Source organism: Dermacentor silvarum, chromosome 6 (assembly GCF_013339745.2).
Source record: "Dermacentor silvarum isolate Dsil-2018 chromosome 6, BIME_Dsil_1.4, whole genome shotgun sequence".
Lineage (NCBI taxonomy): Eukaryota > Metazoa > Arthropoda > Arachnida > Ixodida > Ixodidae > Dermacentor > Dermacentor silvarum.
In genome coordinates this window covers 131,786,110-131,811,838 of record NC_051159.1, presented here as the reverse complement: position 1 = coordinate 131,811,838, position 25,729 = coordinate 131,786,110, and the positions used below count along the sequence as shown (strand labels likewise).

The 25,729-nt window shown below is 47.5% G+C and overlaps 1 long non-coding RNA gene across 1 annotated transcript; it reads right to left on the bottom strand.

Annotated features, from left to right (window-relative positions):
• Positions 1-8,309: 8,309 nt before the first annotated feature.
• LOC119456013 (uncharacterized) lies at positions 8,310-23,897 on the bottom strand. The gene is made up of 4 exons (XR_007467560.1): positions 23,768-23,897; positions 22,384-22,482; positions 21,736-21,849; positions 8,310-9,441 (listed from the first exon to the last, which is right to left on the bottom strand). It is a non-coding gene; the product is annotated as an uncharacterized LOC119456013 (long non-coding RNA).
• Between the last annotated feature and the right edge of the window lie 1,832 nt (positions 23,898-25,729).

Genomic DNA, 25,729 nt, shown 5'->3' with positions numbered 1-25,729 from the left:
CTTGAGGGAAAGCCACACCCAACATTAAGAGTTCAGCAACCTCTGCGGGCGCCACGACGTGGGCGCGCAAGACTGTCAGCGTGTACGGCCTGCGGACTTTTGCACTCGCAAGAACACGCAAGAATGGTTCGTGGTGGCACCTGCCTCCCGCGGCAGCAAGCAACATCGGCTGAGTGACAGGCGAGAAACAAGGTCGCCATCGCGACTGCGTCCCGAAGAGATACTGCGCTGATGCTTCTAAAAATATGTATGCGCCCGCGGTTATGATCATCTCAACCAGTGCCCGCGCTCGTTCGGGTTGCACAGCGGACGGCATTCTCGCATTTGTGTAGACGGCTGCCTATCCACGCGAAACGAAACGCATCTCCTGCGGCTTTTCAAATCTACCGGGTTCCTCTTCTTCTTCTTCTCTCTCTCTCTCTGTCTGTCTATTTAAGCTGTATAGAGTTTTTGAAGATCGCCGGTTGCAGATACAACCGAATTCGACACTTTGAACTGGGTTACTCAAAGAGGCGGACATCAATACTTGCACGAGAAATCGAAATGCATGATCGACTAATCAACTACATTTCACTAATTAAGATGTTAACAAAGTACCTTACGGCGCGTACTGAAATTTACAAATTGTGGCCGGTGACAATTCGCAAGGTGTATTCACGTGGAACGAATTCTTAGGATGACACCTGTTTCGAGATATTCATTCACATAAGGTGTGCGACGAAATACATTAGCGTTACAGCTAATTTTGCGCTTTATAATATGGCGCTTCGTAAAATAAAATAAAATAAATAAGTGCAACAACAGTGCATTTTTACCACAAGTTTCGCGGCGCATATCACCAAACCAGTGCCGTCCTCAAAATTATTTCCAAGTGGATCTGCCTTGCAATCTCACAGGCTAAAATTCGTAAATTGCAATATGAGCCTTAGAGTAATTGGTTAAAAACCTAAGTAGACATATTTTGTTAATTATTCAATTGTGTATTTCGGTTTCTCGCGCAAGTGATTTCCGCCTTTTCGAACACTCTAATTCAAGGATTTTAATTGTGCTATGTGCCCCAGGCTATGTAAAAAAAGATATACAGTCTAAATGAAAATAAAAAAGAAACCTTGTATATGGCGAATCAAAGCAGTGAGCGGACCATTCCAATGTTGCAACAGCCTTATGTATGTATGTATGTATGTATGTATGTATGTATGTATGTATGTATGTATGTATGTATGTATGTATGTATGTATGTATGTATGTATGTATGTATGTATGTATGTATGTATGTATGTATGTATGTATGTATATATATATATATATATATATATATATAACAAACGAGCGTAGTACAACAGAATATACTTCGTTGTTACGAAAACTACTATGGTAATCGACCGTTTGCGCACATCATGTTAACGCTCGTTTATAAACGTCAAATGTTGAAAGCAAGCCACATATATTATTTTAAAGTACTAAATTATGTATATAACAATAAGCCGTACATACGCAAATAAAATAGCGTTATCCCCCCGGAAGAAATTTACGATTGCCAGGAACGCGGACAAATTATGGAAAACAAGCGATGCAATACCAGCGAATGCGATTAATTATTAATTGAAATATAGCTTAGATTTTGATATTATCCACAGGCTTTAAAAAAAAACAAGCTTAAAAATTTTCGCTGGGAAAACAAATAATTTATCAACACTAAACAACATTGCGAAAAACTTATATGGTAATTATATTATTTTTGTATATGTAGGCGGGCGAGTGAATCGTGACGGTGACAAGAACTTTAATTGGTCCTGAGAAACTGTGGCCAAGTCAGTGGCTCCGCCCACGATGGCACCGGGAGGCGAAGTCCCGTTGCGATGTCGTGGGTCCTCTGGACTGCCTGGAGCTGGATGTGGTGGTGGTCGCTTCTGAGGAATTCCTCAAAAGTGCGAAATATAACTTTGCTATCGCTTATGCTGTATTTATGATGCGTCAAATGTGTTTTGTGTGAGACATGCGTATCTGTAGCGAACCACAGGTGCAGAAGTCTTTGTCGGGCGTATAAGGCGCCTTTTGCTTCTGTACCTTTTATTGTATATGTATGAAATATACAAATGAATGAATGAATGAATGAATGAATGAATGAATGAATGAACAACTACTACGACTAGTTAAGGTGTTGCGCTGATGAGCACGAGACCGCGGGAATTAAGCGCACCAGGCCGAGGCTGAACAACGTACACGGCTTTAGTGCAGCACACGTATGCAGTGGTGAAGGTCTTCGTACTTTTCTTCGCCTTCTTTCTCCCAGCAGAGGCAACTTCAAGGAGCCTCACTACGGCCCACGGTGGAAGAAAGAAGAAAACGCGGTGGGAAGACGTCGGCCGCGATCATGATGTCTTCCAATTGGAGCGACGGCGGGCGTTTGCCGTTTGAGAGAAGCAAACCACGGGCGGGTCTCCTCTGCATCAACCCTGCAGGCTAGCCACCCCCAGAGACACAGACAGAGAGAGCCGCCGAGAAAGCGTTCTAGCTGACCCTGCCATTAAAATCGTGCGTCGGCGGAAAAGCGAGGTCCCCTCTGAAAAACAGAACTCGCGAGGCGGGCAACGACGTCAAGCTACGATGACAATACGACGAGAGACAGAAAGATAAAAAAAAAAAAAGTGGGCCATTCAGCTTCAGTGACGGCAGGGGGGGGGAGGGGGGGGGGGAGGGAGGGGGGAGGGCCTCCTCGTTCGTCGCGCGCCCTTTGACAAAGGGTGGTGACGCGCGGTTCCCGTTTTGAGCGCCACGTTCTGCCGACGTCTCGTCTCTGCCAGGAACCCGTGTGGGCAGATCACAGACGGTGACCCGGCCCAGTCTCGACTACACGCCGCGGCTTACGCCCGACGCCGCGAGCTGTCAGTGTCGGGAAGCGGCGAGACGAGGTCCATTGTTGGTCGATCCATGGGCGGCCTTTATTGTCTCAGAGATCTCCAAATGGGTATATAATAAACAGATCATATTGCGCACAGGAACACCTACCGTGCTGGCTCGGTGGCCATTGCACTGCGCAGCTGAACTCGAGGGCTTGGGTTCGATTTCCGGCTGCAGCGACCGCAATTAGATGTGGGCGAAATGCGAGAACGTTCGTCTGCTTATATTAATAGATGCACGTTTAAGAACCTGGCCTAAATCAATCCGGTGCCCTTCACCACGGCGTCTCTCATAACCTTTTGTGCCGTTTCGGGACGTAAGTCCCCACCATTGAAACATATTTACAACATTGATTTGCAACTTAATTAGCGCAAAAAACCTCATGCAGTTTTTGGAGGATACAATGAAGGTCAACTTTTCTTCTGAAAGAGAGCATTAACTATACAGACGAACAACACAGACGCTGTAGGTTACAGCGTCTGTGTTTTTCGTCTTTCTGTGTTCTTGTGGTTAGCACTTTATTTTGTTCAGAACGTTGCTCAACCAAGTAGCTTAACTTTGCACTCCTGTCAAAGATCCTTTCTTGAAGATTGCGGACGCACGGGGTCCATGATGTCGACCTTACGTCCTGGATTTCAGGGGATTTTCATCTACTTAAGTACACGATTTGTGGCATGGGAAACGGCCACATATGTTGCAACTTTGCAAGGTTGATTTTTGTGTACTCTACAAATAATATTTTTCTTTTTTTTTATCAGTAAGCGCTAGGCTGTCCTGATCTGACACTTTCAAAGACTACGGCGTCATCAGAATTGCCGGTGCGAAAATTTATACGGGTCTCTCGCCACCAAATTTTCAGCTTTGTGTCCTTTCTGCTATTTAGGAAGCTTTCTCTTACGGCAAGACCGAGCTGTTCGCAGTTCAAGAACTTTTAATATTTTATTTTTTATCCTCCCTCTAAATGAACTAAAAAAAAAAAACAATGAGTTACGATAAATCTCTGCTTTACAATTTTGTTACAGCTCATAGGTGACCTTTAGCGACATCCGACGATTGCTACGCCAGAAGACATCAAAGCAAATAACACATTTCGTTTTTATTTTTTCGTTTTTATTAATTATTTTTGGTTAGGTTGGATTTTCCGTCATCAACCAGCAAACGGAAGAACCTGGCACAAATGCCGCGAGCACACTTTGCAATTCAAGGAGGGTCCGGATGTGGACCAGCCATTGCCCTCGTACTAATCGTACACGCCCTCAATCAGAAACGTATGACATTGCCTAAGGGAGAGCGCTCTCAGCAGGAACGCTGATCAACTCGCCTCTAATACGAAAGCCATTTAATATGCACCCCAATAGCAAGCCGATCGCCTATGCCAAACCTGCGTTGCCTTATGCCTATACAGCGAGTATATATTCATCGTACCACCGCCATGTTGTGAGATGACATCAAATACCTCAGTAATTATTGAACCCTTAGTCACGTGAGAAGATACGAGAACCTTCTAAATCGCCTGTCCTTGCTGTTCTCGATTCTGTAACGCGCGAGGCTTAATCGCAGGACGAGCAACCGACCCGGATGTGTTCGTCGTGTACTGTTGGCAACGATCATTTCACGTTCCTTCTTCTTTTCGTTTTTTTTTTTTTCCTTTTTTTTCCGTACCCAGTTTAGTGAAGCCGCAAGTGCTCCTCAGATAACGGGTGACTACAAACGCCGTGCATAGCCCACGCAACGCTAACACATCCAATAAATATGTGATCGGGAAAATCTAGTTCCGCGATCTGTACAGCCAACAAATCGCGCAGACGCCCTTAATCGGAAGCGGACGACACCGCCTAAAGGAGCGTGTAGCCCGAGAAAGACATGCTGGAGAGACATATCCACCCGATCCTGTCCAAGCCGCAGGCATTTCATCCTCCTTTTGGCGGTCCCAATTAGCCTCGTGGAATGTGATTGACCGTGGCACCACTTAACCCCTTCTTTCAGGAAGAGTAAAAAAAACAAAGAATAAGGCAGGCGGGGTCGAGCTTGCGCTCCTAATTAAGCGATTTCCTCGGGCGGCGCGACCTGGAAATTTTATAATGAGTGTGAAAAGCACGTCGAGATTGTCCAGCCTCTAGCGGCGAAGTTAATCGCGAGAGACATCAGAGGATCTCTCCTATTTCGTTCGCGAACTTCTTTTTAAGTTTTTTTTTTTCTTCTGCGCGCTGATGGTTCTCACGCCTGTTCAATTAAAGCGGGAAAAAAAGATATCTCGACTTACCTGACCTGACCTTGCCCTCAGTAATGGTGGGCGCCGTATTAACGGATCTAAAGACCCCGGGCTTTTGTCGAGCCTTTCGTGATGTGCAGTGCCGTTGGCCTTATCAAATCGTTGCTTACACGAACCTTTCTGTGAACTTAGCGCCCTGCGGGGAAGGAAATTACGACATTGCTACTGCAGACTTAACGACGATGTTTACAGACGTGGCTTTTATTGCTGGAAAAAGATACAGACGACATATTCCTGAATTTTTTTTTCAATGCATAAATTTGTTATTCTAAATTCGTTCACCCGCCTCTTAGTTACGCAAGAGCGGGACAATGCGTCTTAGTAAAGATATAGCTACGGTTCACGCGTAATCAGGAATGCCTCCGAGCGCTGTCCAATCTGGCACGGCCCGGTTCTGGACACTAGCCCGGCGAGTCCGTAAATTGATCTAGAGGCTTCTTCGGAAATCCATGCAGCCCGTCATCAGAAATTTTGCCCTGCGGTCATCAGCATAACTGACCACTAGACTTCAATCGATCGACACGTGGTCCACGCCGCCGGCCTCTCGTAGTCTTCATTCAAGAGTAGACGCATTATACATTTACATTCAATGGTGTGCGGAGAGCACTTAGACTAAGAAGCGCCAAACAATCATCACGGGTTGCGAGCAATGTGGAAGCTCACATGTAGTTCGTTCACTCTTAGATGCATCAAGGTTGTACGAGTACATTACGCGCTACCTTGCGAATGCCAGCCTACCAAAATAAGTACTGCAGAGCAACGGCGATTGAATAGCGTCCCATTTCAATCATTGCGCTGCGCAGTGTCGAACGCTTTCTCACAACACTGACGAACGTTGCGGAGCAAGGCCTTGCCTGTACCAAACACGTGCCCGCGAGCGTGCCAAATGTAGGCCAGTCTCAGCAAAGTTTTGAATCGGCGCTTACACGCTTCATAATCCAACGGGAACTCAGCGTTGATCGCTTCGGGCGATGCATCCCGCGAATACGCTTTCGGTCCTCCTTTCCACCCCTGACTCGGGGACGCACACGACCGTGACAGGCGTACTCGTGTCGTGTGCACTGTGCACGCGCCAAGTCCGGGGCGCGCAGCCCGTCGAACCTCATCAACGCCGTCACACCGGCGGCCGCCCGAAGCACGTTGGAAATCAACTCGCGCGCACACACACCCACAGACAAGCGAGCTGTCAGAGTCGAGAGATTGGGACGTCAGGACGAGACACGCAGTACTATTCGCTGTCCGACGTGAGGAGCCATCGCGTATAGCGTCGGGCCGCCTTGTAGATGCCTTCGTAGTGCAAACAAGCAACCAAGATCTGTCTAGCGTATGCGTACAGTCGAAGCGAAGAAATCACGCCTGTTGTATATATACTACCATACACAGAGTGCGAGCGTGTGCCGGACAGTGACGGGGCGTATACGTCCTCCGACACCGCGCTCCCGCAACTCGCCAGTGCAGGCTCCCACGTTCGAATTCGTGTCAGCCGCGTTGTTGCGCGTTGCGCGGAGCAGGGACCGAGCCCGCCGCTTCACGTAGGCGACTCGATCGACTGCGACGCAGCTAGCGGCGAGCCCTTTGATGCCGCGGATCGACCTCAGCGCGCGCGCGATATGCAGTATCGGATGCCGTGCGTCGCGGTAATTGCGCCGACGACGCCTTCTCTGAGGACCGTTCTGAAAGGTGGCAGCTGGGCGTGCGATTGAGAGAAAGGTTTGCGGCGAAATGCATTACAGGTAGGACGGCCGCGCGGCTTTGCGGTCTGCATGTACGTTGCGACGGTCTAAGATAGAAAATGCTCTAATGGGTCTTATTGAAAGAGAGAGAGAGAGAGACAACTGACTGCGGTCTAGACTGCCAACTGTCTCTACGAGGGACAGACAGCGCTCCCCAGTGGGCCTTGATGGCACACCCGTTATGAGCGATTGCAAATTTATTGAATATATAAGTACCGGTTGCCTTCGTTTTCATATACTTACTCAGAGAGCCTGTGGTGGACATCGACGAAATGGTGGGAGGCGTACAGTCGCTTACGCAACCACGATTTTAAGTAAGTTGGTCCGGATAAGCAGCTATTCTCTTACTTCATGTCCGGGGTCCAATTCATAAGAATTTTCGCACTCACAGGCTCCTTGGATTATTATTATTATTATTATTATTATTATTATTATTATTATTATTATTATTATTATTATTATTATTATTATTATTATTATTATTATTATTATTATTCACAGAAAAAGCACGAAGCGCGCAATGAGCCTGCGACGTCAAAACAAGCGACCGTTTCTTCTTCGTAAGGAATGTGCTCACACCAAAGCTCGACGTAACACTAAGGTACCTTACCTGAACGATGCCATTGCCACATTACCACAGTTTGGTGCAGGACACTGCGTCACATATATAGGCAAATATTGACAGGCGAAACTTACTGGAAAAAAGGCAATACGCTATAGGATTCCGGTTTATTAGCATAACCACGTTAAGGACAAAGAGCAAACCGGACGTGCGTCTGGTTAACCTCCCTGCCTTCCCTCTCTTCTTTTTCTGCCTCTCTCTTCCGAGGAGTTGGTCCTTAAGTTTTTAAATTGGAATAAATGGGGCTACGCAACAGAAAGGAGAGTCAAGTTGTTTGGTGACTATTTATACTTATTAAGAGGAACTGTACAAGGAAGTTAAATCCTTGGTTGTTAGCTGGTGGAGCACAGTGTTCGCTCCATTACACCGACGAACAACACTGCAAGCAGGTCAAAAAGAGAAGGCGACACAAAAGCTGGCCAGTGTATTCGTTAAAGGCCACAGGACAGAGCGCTGTCCAGTGGTTCTTTTGCTGTGTCCTTTGTCGCGCTGCTTAAAGCTGCTGTTTACAAGATGCACCTACAAGCCCAAATGAACATGCTATATAATGCGTTCGAGTGGTCTATTTGACCTAAGAAAGCGTAGAAGCGCACTCGAGGCCTTGTACGTATATGTCTCGACAGGCGGTAAGACAGATCTGTTCCCACAGTACGTCACCCAGAGTTTTGTATATATATCTTATGACATCGGGCAGTGCACACAGTCACGTAAAGATGCCTGTGTGGTCGATGTATTATGGTAAAAGAAGCATAACTACACGCATACAATAGAACATCTTTAATGGATGAAATCTTCATGCAGGATGCAAACGACAATTCAGTAAGCGAACCTCTTGAAACGCGAGTTCGTCGTGTACGCTAAATAATTACAGCTGTTCAAATAAAACGGACCGATCAGAACGTCGTTTCATACAGAGCAACACGTACTACCCACCCACCCAACGCTACATTTGGGTGGATGTCTCAGTTTCCCTTTAATTACTTATCTCCACCTAGCGGATTTCCGCTGAACTATTACGTCAATACACTTGCCTTTGCTTCGAGTTGTCGACAAATTCGACTTCGCCCTGCCATCTGCTAGCCGCCTGGTTAGCTCAGATGGTAGAGCGGCTGCCCCGGAAAGGCGGTGGTCCCGGGTTCGAGTCCCGGACCAGGACGAATTTTTCTTCAACTGCGAGGCTTTCTTTCGAGGAACCCGGTTGGGTTTCCATTGTAGCAAATTGCTACATTTGGGTGGATGTCTCAGTTTCCCTTTAATACTCGAGGAGTACAGTTATCTGTCATTTGCGCTTTCTTTTGAGTTGGATTCAAGTATTAGCTTGGGCGTACGATGAAAAAGATAATAAATAAAACAGCCAGTAACCCACTGAGTTTGACTTTGCAAGCAAAGTTTTTCCTCTCCTATTATAGAAACCGAGGAGAATTTATGATAAATATCGCAAACTGAGAGCACCAGGCTCTGCATAGGAACTAAGAGAATATCTTTGAGAAGCAGAAAGCAACTGACGTAAGCGTGCAACACCCTGCAATAACAGCCTGAGGAGCCAAGCACGTTTTTTAGTAGCGATGTCACAGCGGAGGCCTCCGCTGGTTGTCTTTCTTATACTCGCGTTCCGGCACAAACTTCAATCTATTCCAATCTCCATCCCATCTTCCTCCTGCTGCCATATTCTTTGGTCTTCTTCACTCTCCGGTTTCACTATCCTTAAGCGAGCTGTGCTAGCGCCCGTCCAACACGATTTTCTGCTGGATGCACGCTGAAGATGACCGCATCTACACCATCGTTGTGACGTCAGCAGACGCAGGTCATCTGCAGAATTCCTCCGCAAGTCGCCTGAAATCTCTTCAGCTTGGCGCAGTGTTCCCAGCATTTCTCGGGGTAGAGCGGGCATCCATACCCTTTCAGTCTGGGCCCTGAAAGAACGAGAAATGAAAAAAGGAGTAAGCGTGCATGACTGTAGCTGTTTGAAAGCACCATCTGAATGTGAATACACATTTATTAGCTTTAAAAGACGAAAATTTTGTAAAACACAGCCGATTACACAATACGTTACGCAATAATCGGCGAAAACAAATACACAATTAAGCTCGCATGCGGGACGTCATTTCAGTTAGCGGAACACTCCGCTACCACACAACAAAGTTTTCGGAACTTCAGCAAATGATCAGAAAAGTCCGCATGCACGCATAAGTGAACGAAAAAAATATCCGCAATTTCATACCTTCCGCCTGCTACTACCGTGCTCTCAAAACTGAGGCAGTCAGTTATTCGTGCTTAATTAACGCGCACATATCAGGCGAGGCTTCTGCTGTACAGCGGGTGCCCAGACAAGGTTTGTCATAACATAGCTTCTTGTTTAAACTGTTATGCGAAGCCTTCAGCCGCGGTATATTTTTCCAAGTACCACAGACCTCTTCACTGTATTGAAACACACAGTCCCCCTGTCCTTCTTATTCAAACTTGAACCGACCCTCTCTAAGCCTCGGCTTCAGCTGTCGACAACCGCATTGCGCAAAAAGCGGCCGCGGCAACTATCAAGCCAGGACGAGACCTTCGATCTTTCGGGTGTTACGACAGCGTCAAAGAAGCCTGCACCCTTTCGACATCGGAGCTGGCTCCTCTTACTAGCTGGGACTGGTATGTGGAACGACGGCCAAGAGCGCGCACGGCATGTCGGCTGAGGAGCAGCGAGAGACGCTCAAACACGACGTGAAGACGACTCCACGTTGTTCAACAAAGCGCGTATAAACTGCAGTTGTGTGCAGCAATGCGGGGTGCCAGCTTCTAGCAGAGGCCTGGCAGGCCAGGATGGCCGAGCCATCAATCGCACATCATTTTTCAGTCGCGTCACGGACTGTCTATCACCTTCGTGTCTGCCCCGTGTTGGAGAACTTGCTGCTGAAACGCACGTTTCAAGCCAGTGTCGTCTGTTGCGTTCAACGCCCAAGAAAGGAAGAGGAGGAACAAGTTGGAGGAGTGCGCAAACTTCGTAGCATGCGCCGGAGGGATGAGTCCATGATTTGCAAACAACAACGACGGCGACGATGACGACGACGACATTATGGATAATTAAATCGACGTTCGGGAGTGGCTGAAACGACTGTTGTTCGTTTCCTGAAGGCGTTGTCCATCCCTACAACGAAGCCTGTTCCATTTAAACGATGACCTCTTGCCTATTCGCTTGCCATGGATATTTTTTACAGTTTGCACGCGCGAGATAAATTGGAATCAAGACTAGAAATGGGTCATTTCTTTTCTTTTCTTTTTTTTTGCTGTCTTCCCGTGAATGGCTCAGTAGATTCACAGCGAAGGCTATATACTACAGATGCTAGACGTGAAGTCAGAGATGCCGAAACTGAATGCTAGATATGCTGTATGGAGATAGCGCCAGCTATGGAACTTTTCCGCACAGCAAAGATTGAAACCAAAGAGGAAGAGTTTTATGATTATTCGAAGAGCAGTTCCATACTGTTCGAAGCCAAGTCAGGGTGTCTGAAAATGGGGAGCTACATGAGAATTATTTCAGATGAAGACGATTTGTGCATGGCGCGTGGGAACGGTACAGACATAATTGAGAATGCTTTGTTAGAAAATCAAATTGACCATCCAACAATACATGTGGACTTATAGCTAGCCTGCCGATTTCCTGGGGTTTAAGGACAGTAGTCGAAAATGGGGAGGTTCAAATTATAGTGACCGACGGTTGGGCGGTTATTAGTTTAACGGAAGAGAAGACATGTAACGAAGAGAACTTTCCATTGTGAACAATGCAACTTGGCGCGAAAAACAAGGTATTTAAAAATTAAGATGACATTGGGAAGCTAAAGGGAACGAGCCTGGTGGCATCTGCCACCACCATGTTTCAACGGACATGTTTCTATCATCATATCAACATCATGCTAGCTATACCAAAAGTTGCCAACATTTTACGCTTCGTCAAAGATTATTTCAACAGGACATTACGTATAGGGCCCAAGGATATCGGCAGCCTTAGTTCGCGACCATTATAGCCATATAGTCAATTCCTCTATACGAGAACTTTAACATTGCTAACCACGCGAGAAAAAGCACATTGCACAAGGAGGCAAGAACACAATGAGTACACTCTACTAATTATGCTAGCTGCAATTGGTACTTAGCATTCGACTTTGTCTCCTTGAGTGGTGTGCGTTTATTTGCATGATTAATGATGTTATCGGAAATGCACCAAGTAGTCGACCAACGTGTCCCAGTAACTCAACAATAAATGAGTCGTTTATTTCGCAAGTATTGCTCCTGTAATATCTAGTGCACATTAAGAATCGATGTGCGGTGATGCATTCTAGAATTAGCAAAGCGCTGAAGGATTAGTGCAGCCTCTTCTGATCACAGAAAGTTTGCTTCGGCCGCGAAACTGCTGTCAGGTGCTGTTACAAAACAGTAAAATAGTAAGTGCGAACAAGGTATGATCTTCTGGTTAGTGACGCGGCTAACCTATGCGTTCTTTATAGTAGCTTCGTGCCCGAAGTTGCAGCAGTTTTACCCGAGGCATTCAGTCGTACCCGAGTCGTAACCGCGCGGTATTCAACCAATACAACGGCGGGCGCAGATACGTCGACGTGCCGTTCTTTGAGACCGGTTGTTCGAGTTTCGGGAAACATTATTAGCCTTAACAGCGCCGTGTGCGGGCCTTTCTCTGCGCTTTCTGAATAGCACTTCCGCCGCTGCGCCGAATTAAAAGTGAGACGCTTTGCTCTCGAGTAGCTCGAGCCTCTTTCTCTAGAAGACGCAACGCAGTGCCACGCGCCATGCGCGCGAGCGTTCGCGATCCCTCAAGGGCGATGCCCAGCAAACAACCGCGGGGCACGTTCTTATTCCTTCGGCGCGCAACGACACCGCGGCGGAAAGCGTCCCACGAGCGCGGGTGCCGACGTCAAGAGTGTTCCACTGTCGAGCGCCACATAACAGGGCCTCTCTACGAAAACAATCAGCTCCAGCGCTGGCTCGACGATGTGTTTGCCGCCCTGACCGGGCGTCCTCCTTGACGCGTGACCCACTCGACCGAGGCTGCTCTTCGCTTATGCCACGAGTTGTTTTCTCTCGGCAAAGATTTAATGGGGAAAGTGACGTTCACTGCGAAACGAGAAACCCCGCCGTGCCTTCTCGTCCTCCCCAGTTTATAACCTCCAACTGAACGCCTAAATGTCTCTCTCCGTAACAAAACAGCTAGGTTTATGAAAAGGAAGAATTGCTATACAGGGTGTTTCAGGGAACACTTTCGAATTTATTTAAGGTTGCCTGTGGCAGATAGCCCAATTCTAGTTAATGAGCTGGTCTACTCGAAGACGCGGACATTACTTGCACAAAAAATTGAAATGCATAACCGACTAATCAACAAAAATTCACTAATTAAGTTTTTAACTAATTACCTGATGGCCATATTGCAATTTACAAATTGTAGACGGGGAGTTCGCAAGGCGGATCCACTTGGAACGAATTCTAGGGATGACACCAGTTTCGAGATATTAATTCCCGAACTTTGCGGAGAAATGCATTGCCGTTCCAGTTAATTTTGTGCTTCAATAGAGACAGCAACGTTTTGTTAAGAAACTAACTGGAACGCCAATGAATTTCTCCGCAAACTTCAGGAATTAATATCTATAAACTGGTGTCATGCCGAGAATTCGTTCCAAGTGGATCTGCCTTGCGAACTCCACGGCTACAATTTGTAAATTGCAGTATGAGCCATCAGTTAATTAGTTAAAAACTTAATTAGTACATTTTTGTTAATTATTCGATTAGGCATTTCAATTTCTTGTGCAAGTAATGTACGCCTCTTCGAGTAAACCAGCTCATAAACTCGAATTGTGCTATCTGCCACAGGCAACCTTTAAGAATTTTTGAAAGTGTTCGCTGAAACACCCTGTATAGCTGACCAACGCCGCCTCCCCCCCCCCCCCCCCCCAAAAAAAAAAAAAAAAAAAAAAAAACATTGGTTATGGTTCGATTCATGGACTACATGAATTTTTCTTCAACTGCGAAATTCACTTGCCGATGACACAAAAGTGGGTTTCTCTTGCAGACTTCCATGCATTGCTGGCACGCGGAAGGAATTTTTTTTTTTTTTTACTATTGTTCTTACGCGTCAGCTGACTCCAGCTAACAAACTTATGCAGAACTTTACCGAACAACTTGCTTAGGTCAGTTTAGTGTTGGCAGGTAGTTCAGAGCGACTCCAAACGCGATTATGCTATAGCAATGCTGGACTGAACGAGCGCGAAAGTCACGTGCGAAGGGCGACAGGTGCGTAGTTCGGACGCGAGAGTGAAGACTGCAGCAGAAAAACAGCTTAAGAACAAGGGAAGTTGAGACAATCCCTCGACTTTTCACAGAGGCCGCTCATAGCGAGTGCCTTCTATTTTCCTTTCCTCTGTTTGCTGAAGTCCGCACAGAGACGCTCGGGCGTTCAACCTTCGCATCGTTTCAGACCATACGGACCGTTGCACTTAAGGTGAAAAGCAGGAAAGAATACGAGAGCGCGAGCAAGCTTACTTTCATGCGGGAGGCCTTCCAAACGCCACGCGCTGCTTGCGGAACGCTCACGTGCCAGCAACAGCGGCAACACTTCGCGGCGGCTCGTTCTCCCATGCGAGCGCATGGCGTTCCTGATATTGCCTGGCGGGAAGGGTGAACAATACGTGTGGATACGCACCGTTAGGGTTCTCACACACCCAACGAAACCGCGTGCGCCTCACTACGAAAAAGGAGACAGAGGCGCTGCGACTTAAACGAGCACGCGTTCATGTCACTGATGTAGTTGAGTCACCTTCCAGCACGAAACATTTTAAACTATACTGCAGCGCACGCGAAAGGCGACGAACGCAGATAATGTAACAGAATCAAGCTGCGCCCGTTGTATACGCACTCCAATGCGGCTGTCGCCGATATAGAAAGAATTCCGCCTCTTCCGTGAGGTCATGGAAGAGAGAGAGAGAAAATGATAAATGAAAGGCAGGGAGGTTAACCAGGACTGAGCCCGGTTGGCTACCCTACACTGGGGGAAGAAAAAAGGGGAGAGAAAGATTAAGAGAAGAATAGAAAGTCCGCTGCGGATATCGCCGACGTATACCAACTCTGCTCTATCACTCACAGTCACTCAGTCCGGATCGCAGACGGTCACTCAATCCGGCAGTTTTCAAAAATCGCAGCAGCGCTTTTGTGGCCTTTTTTAGCTGCGATATTCGAGGCAATGGTCCCAAGATCTAGTTCAAGGAGAATGGTTTTTTTTTTTATCCAGCTGATTTAGAGCTGTGCACAGGTCATGTCTTTCGTTTTCGAATGATGGGAAGTAGCACAGTAGGTGTTCTATGGTCTCCTCGACACCGCAGGCATTGCACTCGGCGCTATCAGCCATTCCAATCGAACACGTGTATGAATTAGTGAATGCAACAGCCAAGCGTAAGCGACACATCATTGTTTGCTTACTTCGCGGAAGTCCAGGTAACAGCTACAGTTGCATAGATGGGTAGAGAGAATGCAACTGATGATAGGTGAATTCAGGTGTGTGCCACTTTTCCAATTTCATACGGTGCGCTAGATTGCTTAGGTGTCGGGCTGCGTCAGTCCTCGATAAAAGCACAGAAACAAGGTTTGCTCCTTCGTGTGATTTCCTAGCAGCTTCGTCGGCGAAGTCGTTGCCGGAGATACCACAATGACCCGGCAGCTAGCCACTGAAAAACGACGTCGTGTCCTTTTGCGATCATATGATGGTGCATTCCCGTATCTCCGACACGAGTTGTTCACAGGACCCGCGACGAAGAGCTGACAAAAGACATTGTAGGGCCGTCCTTGAGTCACAGAATATCGCCCACCGATTAGCCGGTTGGTTGTTAATATAATTAACGGCACCTCGGAGGGCAACAAGCTCCGAGCAGGTCGATGATGTGACGTGAGAAATCTTGTATCTGATGCTTATTGATCGCGATGGTATAACCACTGCGCCGGTGGAGTTGGTCTGAGTGGAAGAGCCATCCGTATATATGTGGACTAGGTCAAAGTAGAAAGTGTGCAAGCAATCTAGGGCTGCTTGCTTCAAGGCCAAGGTAGGCAGGTCAGTCTTCTTTCTTATTCCTGGAACGAAAAGGCGCACTTCAGGTTGTTTTAAACACCACAACGCTGACGGTGAACGTGCCGAGGGTGTGAAGCCCGATGGTAGGGAGGCACGATGAATGCTGACCACGTTGGAGAATGACGCCTGTGGTCGTCGCTCTGGCAGGCGGGCAAGAGAGGCTTGATTGCATCCGTGAAACGTGGCGAACATGAGCCCTAAGCGTGTCGATGGTCATGTAAGTCGTGATCGGATGGTCGTGAGCCGTGATAACTGTTCCTGCTGTTGAGGTGCTCCGCGGAACGCATGAGGCAAACGCGTAATGCCTGTGCTTGCACGCTATGAAGGGCTCGAAGATTTGACTTGCATGTTTTAGCAAGCACGGGAGAGCTATATAGCTTACGAATCCGATACAAAGTGTTCGGTACAACTGTAGCATGGAGCCCACTGATGATCCCCTTGTTTTACCGGCGATGAATTTGAAGACGTGCACAATAGATGTGAGATTCTTCTTTAAGTGGGCAACCTGAGGGCTCCAGGAGAGGTCCCGGTCAACAAAGACACCCAAAAACCGATGATTTCTCTTGCAGGAGATACGCTGGCCATTGATGCACACTGGATAACCAGAGTTCTTTTTCGCGTAAAAGCGACTAATGCACATTTTTCTGCCGAGAAGGTTTGACCTTGTGTGCAAAGATAGCCAGATGCCTGTGTTGCTGCCTTCTGTAGCCTTGCACGAACCTGCAGGCGAGTCACCGCTGATGCCCAGATGCAGATGCCGTCGGCGTAGATGGAGACACTCATTGTTTCCGGTAGGGAATCGGCCAGCCCAAGAAGCGCGAGGTTGAAAAGAATAGGGCTTAGAACACCGCCTTGAGAAACGCCACGGCATGTGTAGTGGTCGGTAGTCGGACCATCTTTCGTGCGTACAAACAAGGACCTTTGTGTCATGTATCTTCGGATCCATCTAAATACTCGCCCTTCTAGTTCCAAGCCAAAGTGCGTCTAGGATGGCTTGATAGGAAACGTTGTCGTAAAGCGCCTTTCACGTCAAGAAAGAGTGCTACTGATAATCGCTTCCATTATTTTTGCCGCTCAACAGATGATACTAGATCGACGACATTGTGAATCGATGAACGGCCTCGTCGAAATCCCACCATAGAGTCAGGGTAAATATTGTGGTGTTCAAGGTACCATTCGAAACGCATGAGGATCATACGCTCCACGAGCTTTCCGACGCAGCTGGCGAGTGCTATAGGCCGATATGATGCCAGTTCTAGTGGTGACTTTCCCGCTTTTAGCAACGGTACCAGGCTGCTGTGTTGCCATTCCTATGGAACGACGCCATATTGCCATGACCTATTAAAAATGTTGAGCAGTTCTCGTCGCGCTTCTCGACCTAGGTGGCGCAGAGCAGTATATGTTATTCCGTCGGGCCCTGGCAAAGACGAACACCTACATAGCGCCATAGCAGCTTCTAACCCTTTCTCATGTTTTCTCATGGAAATGAGAAAACACAATTGGCAGGCGGGTAAAAATTGTAATTGAGCTGGGAGAGCGGCGTACTTTCGCTGCATTCTTAGGTTGTTACCGACTACAGCTTTATCGAATAAAGACTTATGGCATGAATACTGCAAAAGGGGTGCACACGTACGCGAACATGCCGTAACTATATTATTAGAGCTGTAGAACTTGGTCTACGGAAAATGCTATAAACGATATCATTTCGGCCCAGCAAGACCATTTTTGCTGCAATATTCTTGTTCTTTTACTTAACGTCACGAGCGCCATATTTGTCAATCCTTCTGAGCACCCACAGCGTCTGCTCTCCCGGAGATAAACGGATCGAACAATAACGAGCAGCTTTTCAGCGTGCTGTATAGTGTTTCTCCAGCATGGTGGCCTCGACGACGTCTGTACAAACAATATACAGCACACTTCTACCAACATTTGAGATTCTGCTCTTGCTTCACCGGGAATATTGAAAGTTGGAGTCTTGCTAACAACTTCTTTTATCAAGGCAGCTTCAATGTCGAGGTTATATGATTGAAGACAAGCTACCATTAAAGAGCGCAGGTACAGGTTCGCAATAGTTGCTTGGTGCCTGGTGCGTTCTTCATGGAAGGCGCGCTGAAGTAACGACAAGCAGCGACGACAGCGTTTCGCCGCCGTGCTTTATTTGCTCGCTTCTTGCTCTGCTTATCGCACCTTCTTGTCACTGTTCAATGCTTCTCAGCGGTCAGCAACAAAATGTACGGGGAACCTCTTTGCAACGTAAGGCACAGCTAGACCAGTGTCGTAAATCCTTAAAAATTCTACATTTTCTCTCATTTGGATAGAAGAATTATTACGTTTTCGTCATATACAGTTCAGCAACTCGCGAAAATATGCAAGCGTTCTGTTGTCCTGCATACGACCCCATTAAATTGTCTCCTGGTTTTGTAATACGCGGTGTCACCGTCTTCGCCCCGTGCAAAGCCGAAGCCAACGCGTGTGATATACTGTTCAGCAATTCGCGAATATATGCGAGCGTTCAGTTGTCCTGCATACGACCTCATTAAAGTGTCTCCTGGTTTTGTAATCCGCGGTGTCACCGTCTTCGCCCCGTGCAAAGCCGAAGCCAATGCGTGTGCTGCAGACCGTGTCGAAGCACCGAGAAAGAACGAAGCTTTTGCCAGTGTGCTTGATAAGAGAAACATCAACAAGGAGGCGCAGAGAAGCTGACAATACTGCGCGCTTCAGAGCAATGAACTAGTTGGCTATGCTTTTTGCACACGAGAAAGCGTAATGCGCACAGAGCGCGGACACAAAAGACCAGCGCGGACAAAGTCAGACGAAGCGCGACTATCGGCTTCTGATTCCGGCGCATTGAAATGCGCCTGCCTGTAACAGTGCATAACGTAGTTATATCGCTGAAGCACGGCACTTGCTTTGGTTTGGACTATGCCCGAATGAGGTTAACGTCTCTATCCCGCACCGAGGCTTCGCTTGAAACCTAAAAGCAAAAGCGAGGGAGAAAACGCAGTTGGATTGTCCGGCTCTTGCGTAACACATAAAGCGGTGCCCATGCGAAATCGACTGGGTACCTCATTGTTTTTAGATGGGCGCCACTTACTCTACTGGTGCGGTCGATTTCCTTGACCCCGTCCATCTCTCCGCCACATCCGGGCTTTTTACTTGCGCGCATCGCGATAGTAAATGATTGAGCTTCGTCTTGACTCTTTCATAATCATGTGAGCTAATGATCTGAACGGTTCCCTTTCGTTGATACATAACGTTAGGTAAATGTGTTTCGCTATTAGTTGCTGCTGGGTTGCTCGTCACTCACGATATAGCTAGCGATATGACAAACTAGCCGGTGGTTAGGGTGACGTCCCATCAACCACTGCGTTTAAATGTTTTCGGTCGTCGTTATTCTAAACAACGCCCGCCCAAACATTGCGATTAATGATTAACCGCTCGATATATCCCACAGATTACCGCGATAAGTCGAGTGCGTCCTGCACGCGTGCTAGACTACTCAATTCCGTAGTCGTTACGGCACAAAGCGGCAACCACATGGAGCGTATTTACTGCGAATTGTCAGCGTTGCGACAACCGGTGTAGGCGAGTCTACACGATGCCGTGCGATATGATCGTCGGGCCATCTGAGCCGAAATGCGGTGCATTTCATTACTGATTAAGATAGATAGCTTGTCGTACGTGTTTCCTGCATGATAATTTTGCGGCTAACGCGCATTTCCTGGTGCCGACGCAGGGCGCCGTCAAGCCGCAGAAGCGCCGGTAGGGCGTTCCATTTGGTTGCTCACGAACGCCTCCTCGTGGCTGCTCCACGCGTATAGGACGAGCAAGCTTCCACGTGTTTTGCACAATACAAAGTGGCTACATCGTCGAGGAGCTTATATTGCCGGTATTTAGCGCACACTTAGTCTGTTGGGCAAGCATTCTCTTTCTCAAGGACCAATCGAAAAGAGCGGATGTGCTCCGGAGTCACCTTTGAGCAAGCACGAAGGCGGGCACTCGTCTGAGACAAAGTGCATTCTTAGCGAAAGCCATGCAAAGGCCGTTTCGTTCCAGGAGTGTTTGCATGAACTAACAGTGGACAGCGCATCTGTAGGACTTGCTTTCAGAGCGTCTAGGTCAATTGCAGTGGCGAGAAGGTCATTCTTTCAAGCCGGCTCATCGAAGGCCTGTCGATCTCTCGGCTGCCCCGTGCAATCGCCCTTGGCTCTTTGCGGCGTCCCTGGTGCCATTGCAGAACGCAAAAAGGGTTGTCATCTGCGACTAGCTGGGATCAAAAACTATGCTAACTACAAGTTGCAGCCAAGGGGGAAAGGCTAGTTTACCCTAAGATTTGAGGAGCGGCAATCGACCCGAAGTATATCTTGTGCAGGGAAGACGGGGAAGCGTGCGATTATGTAACGTGAATGAATATACGAACAGAAGTAATGAGCACCAACAACGAAAAGACCGCTGTAATCTATAAGCGATGCGTTGCTCCCAAGTCAAAGAGGAGGAGAGGAGAGGCCCAAAGAACAGACGAGACAGGCCACTGGCTGTCATTTTTTTTTTTGCTTGTCTGTCTGAATTCTCTTAGTATGTACTGCACAAGTGAATAATAGACTTTCTTTTCAGCATGTCACCTATTCTGTTCTTTTCAGTCATCGCGGTTTACTTTACCTTTGTTTTCTGAAGGCAGCGCTGACCAAACAACTGGCGCTACGCTATTTTAAAGCAAAGCCTTCTTTGTCTATTCTCCCTGGTTTAGCATGAATATATATATATATATATATATATATATATATATACGTCTTGCATGACTGGCCGCGGTACCAGACATAAGGCAAACCGGCAGCGGATACATAGTGCATACCGAGGCCGTCCTGGGCGGCAGCAGAAGATGTACTTAAGCGCTGACGCGAGCCCCAACACAAACACGCCGTCGTCATCATTTCACCGCCTACATTCCTGCTTAGTCATTACTTCGTTGTCACTCCGTCGTCATTGTATCGACGTCATCTCTCTGTCGTCATGCCACTGTCGACGTCACTCCATCGTTATCGTGCCATCGTCGTTCTTTCGTATTCGTGCAGTGGTCGCCATCACGTCGTTGTCGTCATACCCGTCATCGTCATCGCATCGTCGTCATGATTCTGTCGACCTCACTCCATCTTTATCATGCCATCCTCATTTCGTCGTCTTCATAGTCATGCTGGCCGTCGTGGTCATGCTGGCGTCGTCATGCCTTCATGGTCTCAGATACACTGCGCATTAGCCTAATTTGGTGTTTGGATTTCGACATTGCTTGTGAGCGGTGTAGTGCATAAACGTAAACATTCCAAGCGATTACACGTCCCACGGAATTAATTGTTCGCATCGCCATTAGTTGCTCGGCATTTAATTAACCGCTTCACTAAAGCTTCGCTTCACATAGATGCCAACATGTGCGTTGAAAAAGTTATTCAATCTGATTTCGCGCCTTTGATCTTGGAATGCAACTTTTGTGGATGTACTTCTTGCCATCTGGGTATATGTTTCTCCGTAATTCTGTTCAGGTCAAGAAATATATTTGAGCATTAAAAAGAGATAAAAAAAAAAAAGAAATGCGCAGAGATTTGTTAATCGAAATGACTGAGTAGATCCCATGCAGTCGCTTTTGGGCATTTTTTGCACACGGAAGCACTTGCTCGGCAATATTTTTAAAGGGCATTAAACAGTGGCGCGAGTGGTTCCTACAGTGAAAGCAGTTCTGTTTATCAATGCTACGTCCAAGCTGTCAACACATACGGTCGGTTCTACAGCCCTCCCCTCCCCCTCACTCCCCTCTTCTGTCACAGTCTTCTTGTAGGCCCCGTAGCTTCAATTTCACCTTCATATGAATGATTTTCTAGGTCTCCAAGTTATACCTGCGGACAATGTCGTCGACTTGATATATAACGCAGGTACTGGGAGCACAGGTAAGAAAGACAGATGCAACCAACAATGTTTTGTATTTCACGCCGCCTATTGGTAGTGCTACCAACTTAACGCTGTTGTAATCTACCAGAGCCCCTTCCCGCCAGAAAAAATAAAAAAAAATAAATAAAAAAAATAAAAAATAAAAAATTGTGAAGGTTCATACCATCGTCGTCTCCATAGCTTCCAACTTCGGACGAGGAATCCAAGTGTGAGTTCGACTTGAAATCCGAGTTGAGGAAATCGCTCGAGAAAAGGCAGCCGGCGCTGATATGCTTGACTGGGTCGTAGGAAGAAGACAAAAAAAAAAGGCTTGAAATGCTGTTTAAAAATAAAAGGACTAAAAGAAGTCATTCAAAATTTAATCCAGAATAACTCTGTACTTTTGTGTGCATGAGATTTGTCCCTAGCTGATTCTCGTTGTCTTATACCTCTTTAATTAATTCTGAGTATTCTTGTAGAGCTTTGTCAAGCGGTGCACTTTATTAAGGTGTGTCTGTGTTGGTTATGGATGATAGTGATGATGCTGAGAACGTACGTAAACGCACAACTTACTCGCGTTACCGCATGGGCATGTGGATGTCTATTACGACTCTCATTCGTTCAATCATCGGTTTTTCGTTGCCTCTTCTACAATGTTAAAATAAATTAGGATGGAGACGTTTTATAGATAACACAGCTCAGTCGCTACGTTTAAGAAGGAAAGGGAAAAAACATCATTAAATTAGAAGACGCAACTTCGATGCAGACAGAAGCATGCCGTTAAGATTCTCATAATAGCAATAATTTCATGTTGGCAGGAGCCGGGACTTACCTGAGCAGAACAAGACAACTGCGAAGCAACATAGTCGCGCAGCTGAAGTCATTGTCTGTTCGGAGACTGCGGTGTTTAGGCTCGAAACAACGGTGTGCACTGCAAAGCGAGCGAACGGCATCCTCAGAACATGTCACATTGATCAGCGAACTAAGTGATTCGCGCGCCTAGTCACCGTGACAGATGAAACCACTGCTTTTCTCTGATTATAGAAACCTTTTCTTTCCTTTCCCGCGAGTGGCAGTTAAATGGCCTTACAGGTGCAAAGTATGCAGAACCCATCTTTTGCAAGCGCACTCTGAGAGCCAACGTTCGCTTAATACGATAACAAAGATGCTGTCCTAGAGGGCGCTAACACCTAAAACTTAGAATGCATTCCTGTCTTATAGTTCCATCCGCTCTGCCACGAGGGTTATAAAACAAAACAGGCTTGCCACCGAAATAACAGTCGCATAAGAGCCGGCACAAGCAGCTGGTAAGGAGCGGTACGCATAAAATACCATGCCTCCAAGACTGTTGCAATTGCAAAAAGAGAAATGTAAATGACCTTGAAACGTGTTGCGGTGTCCTTCTTACCACCTGCACCTCGATGCGGTTCTATAAACATATGCGTCCTACACACGCGCACGGTGTCGAGCATGGGTGTGCCGCGAGGAAATTACATCACGCTGCCGCGAAATTTCCTTAATCCGGATCTACAGGTCGTGACAGCCATGTCGTGACATATATATGTGCACGTTCACGTTGATGGAAGTTGTACGTACTAAAGATGCAGTTCCTTACACACCGACTTTTTTTTTTCGTGCACTTTTTCGTGCACAAGCGTGAGGGCTACAGGTTTAAGCCTCGTTTTCTTTTTCTTTTTTTCTTCTTTCCTTTCTTTCCATCTCGAAGCGACGCGAATGGTATGCCGCAGACATTGAATGAATTCGTCGAAAGGCGGGATACAGAGCGGTAAATACACGGGGAACTACTCGCCACCAGTTCACCTATTTCGCCACAGCTGCCACTACGAGCGAATATCAGATCGCGATGATTTCACGGCACATATATGAGCGCGTAACGCAAGCGCGGGTATTACAGCGATCCGTATCTGACCTTGAAAAGCAATACACGCGAGCGGTAAGCACATCCATCTCTCGCGAAAAAATAAAGCTGAAGCAAGCGCGGTACAAACATCCGAGCCGCATCCTTCCTTGATCGCAAGCAAACACGTTCAGGAGGTGGGAATCACATCCTCGCTTCCTACAAGGCCGCAAGCTGTCCGTGACCGTTAAGAGAGACACGCATCCAGCGCCATTACACTCCAGCGCAGACCGCTTCCACAAATGGGAGAGATGGATGATAGATACCAGAAGAGCACGTATAACATGCGTATACTTACCTTTATCGAACAGGCGTTTCTCTTCACGCCAAAGATAACAACGCCGAGGACAAGCTACGACACGCACAGGAGAGAAACCGCCGAAAAGGCGCCAAAATTCGAAAGGCAATCTGCGCGATATGGACCGCCGGGACGCTGTGAGGACGAGCTGGCTGTTGTACTAACGCCGCGTCTGCCGCGAACTGAGGCAGCCTTCTATGGGGCGAGGAAACAAGCCCGCGCGAACCCTGCGTCCCGATTCGTTCTTTCTGCTATCGCTGTTTTCTTCTTTTCGTTTTCCTTTTCGTTGGGTTCGCCCGGCGTTAGCCGCGCGCGCCGAACACGTTGCCGCCTTTTGCATTTCGCGCGTGTCGGTCGGGCGCTGAACCAGACGGCGACCCCAGCGCGCTGCGAAGATGAGCTACGCTGAAGGAGCGGGCGGGAAGAAACCGGATTAAGGCTGCGCGAGAAGAAGAAGCGAACCATCGAAAATGGGACGCCCAAGCCGGCCGATCTCTTCTCCCTTTCTGCGCTGAAGGGTGGGAGCCCCCCGCTGGTTCGTCGTTCTACTTGCGAGGTACGCGCACCGTATGCCTCCTCCACCACCCCCTCCTCCTCCCGCTGTTGCACACACACACCACACACACACACACACACACACACACACACACACACACACACACACACACACACACACACACACACACACACACACACACACACACACACACACACACACACACACACACACACACCACACACACACACACTTCGTGATTATGTTAGGCTTGGCAGTGCAATCGCTGTAACGCAGACCATAAGAGAGCAGCCACAATCATTCTTCGTTTGTTTGACTCTCCTCGTTTTGATTTTTTTTCAGCAGCTTCGTTGCGGGACCCGATACGGAGCTGTCCGAATCGTTTTCTTGCCGTTAGCCCCGATGCCCCCGAAGCGGCTCCAGCAGCGAGGACAATGGGTCACTCTGAATCACCCCGGTCGCGACCGCGCAAAAAATAGAAGTCCATACGCGGCAACTCGTCTGTTTGCGTGTCCGCGAACCTGAGCGATGGACGGGCGATGGCCTGGTCCATAAGGTCGTGATGCTTCTCTGCTCGTACATGGTCTGCACCTCTCGAATATCCTCTCGCACATTCTGTTTTTTCTTCCACTCATCGTGATTTCGATGCATATTTAGTACTACTGCAACACCACTTGTGATAAACTTTATTATTTCTCTTTCTTTGCATACTCAGCCTGTCTTTGACCTAATTACAAACACCGCAGTGCGCCCTTCATTACTGTCCTATGCCTGCCGCTGGTGGTTGTTCTGAATGCATTGTACTCATTGCTTTCGCGCGCCCTGTAATGCTGCGCTATTAAGTTGTTTCCGGGACTTGTGAACTTTCACTAACAGCTTGCCGCTACAAAGGCCACGTAGCCAAACAACTTGATATATCTAGAGCAAGACAGAATAGAAGGTTAATGAAGCTGGACGGTGTTTAGCAGTTCGAATTTAAGGACTTGAGTGTCCGCTTCTCAAATGTTTTTCGTCCGTAAGGAATGGCCCTAGGACGTCTCGGTTTTCATCATCCACAGAGCTCGACGTCGCGGCTTCGATTGCTGGCCGTATTTTAAAGGTGAGGAAACGTAGCTGCATTGAGAGAGCTTGAAACACGTGAAGTCAACCGACATCATCGTTATGATCATCATGATCACCATCATAATCACCATGAGTATACCGGGTTCTACAACTGTGCAGTCCAATTCTGCAGTCCAATATAGGACGAAGGCGTCTTCCAGAGTCACCCAATTACCCCTGCCGTGCGTTAAACCGAAGTCACTGTGTAGCAGCGAATTTACTGGTCTCACCCTCCATATAGTTTTTCGCCGCTCTCGACTGCCCCACTCCATCTATTTCTCTGCCATCATCGACTGCGTTTCTGTTTTCCTTAGTCGTGTTCTCTTACGCTAATTGACCCCCCG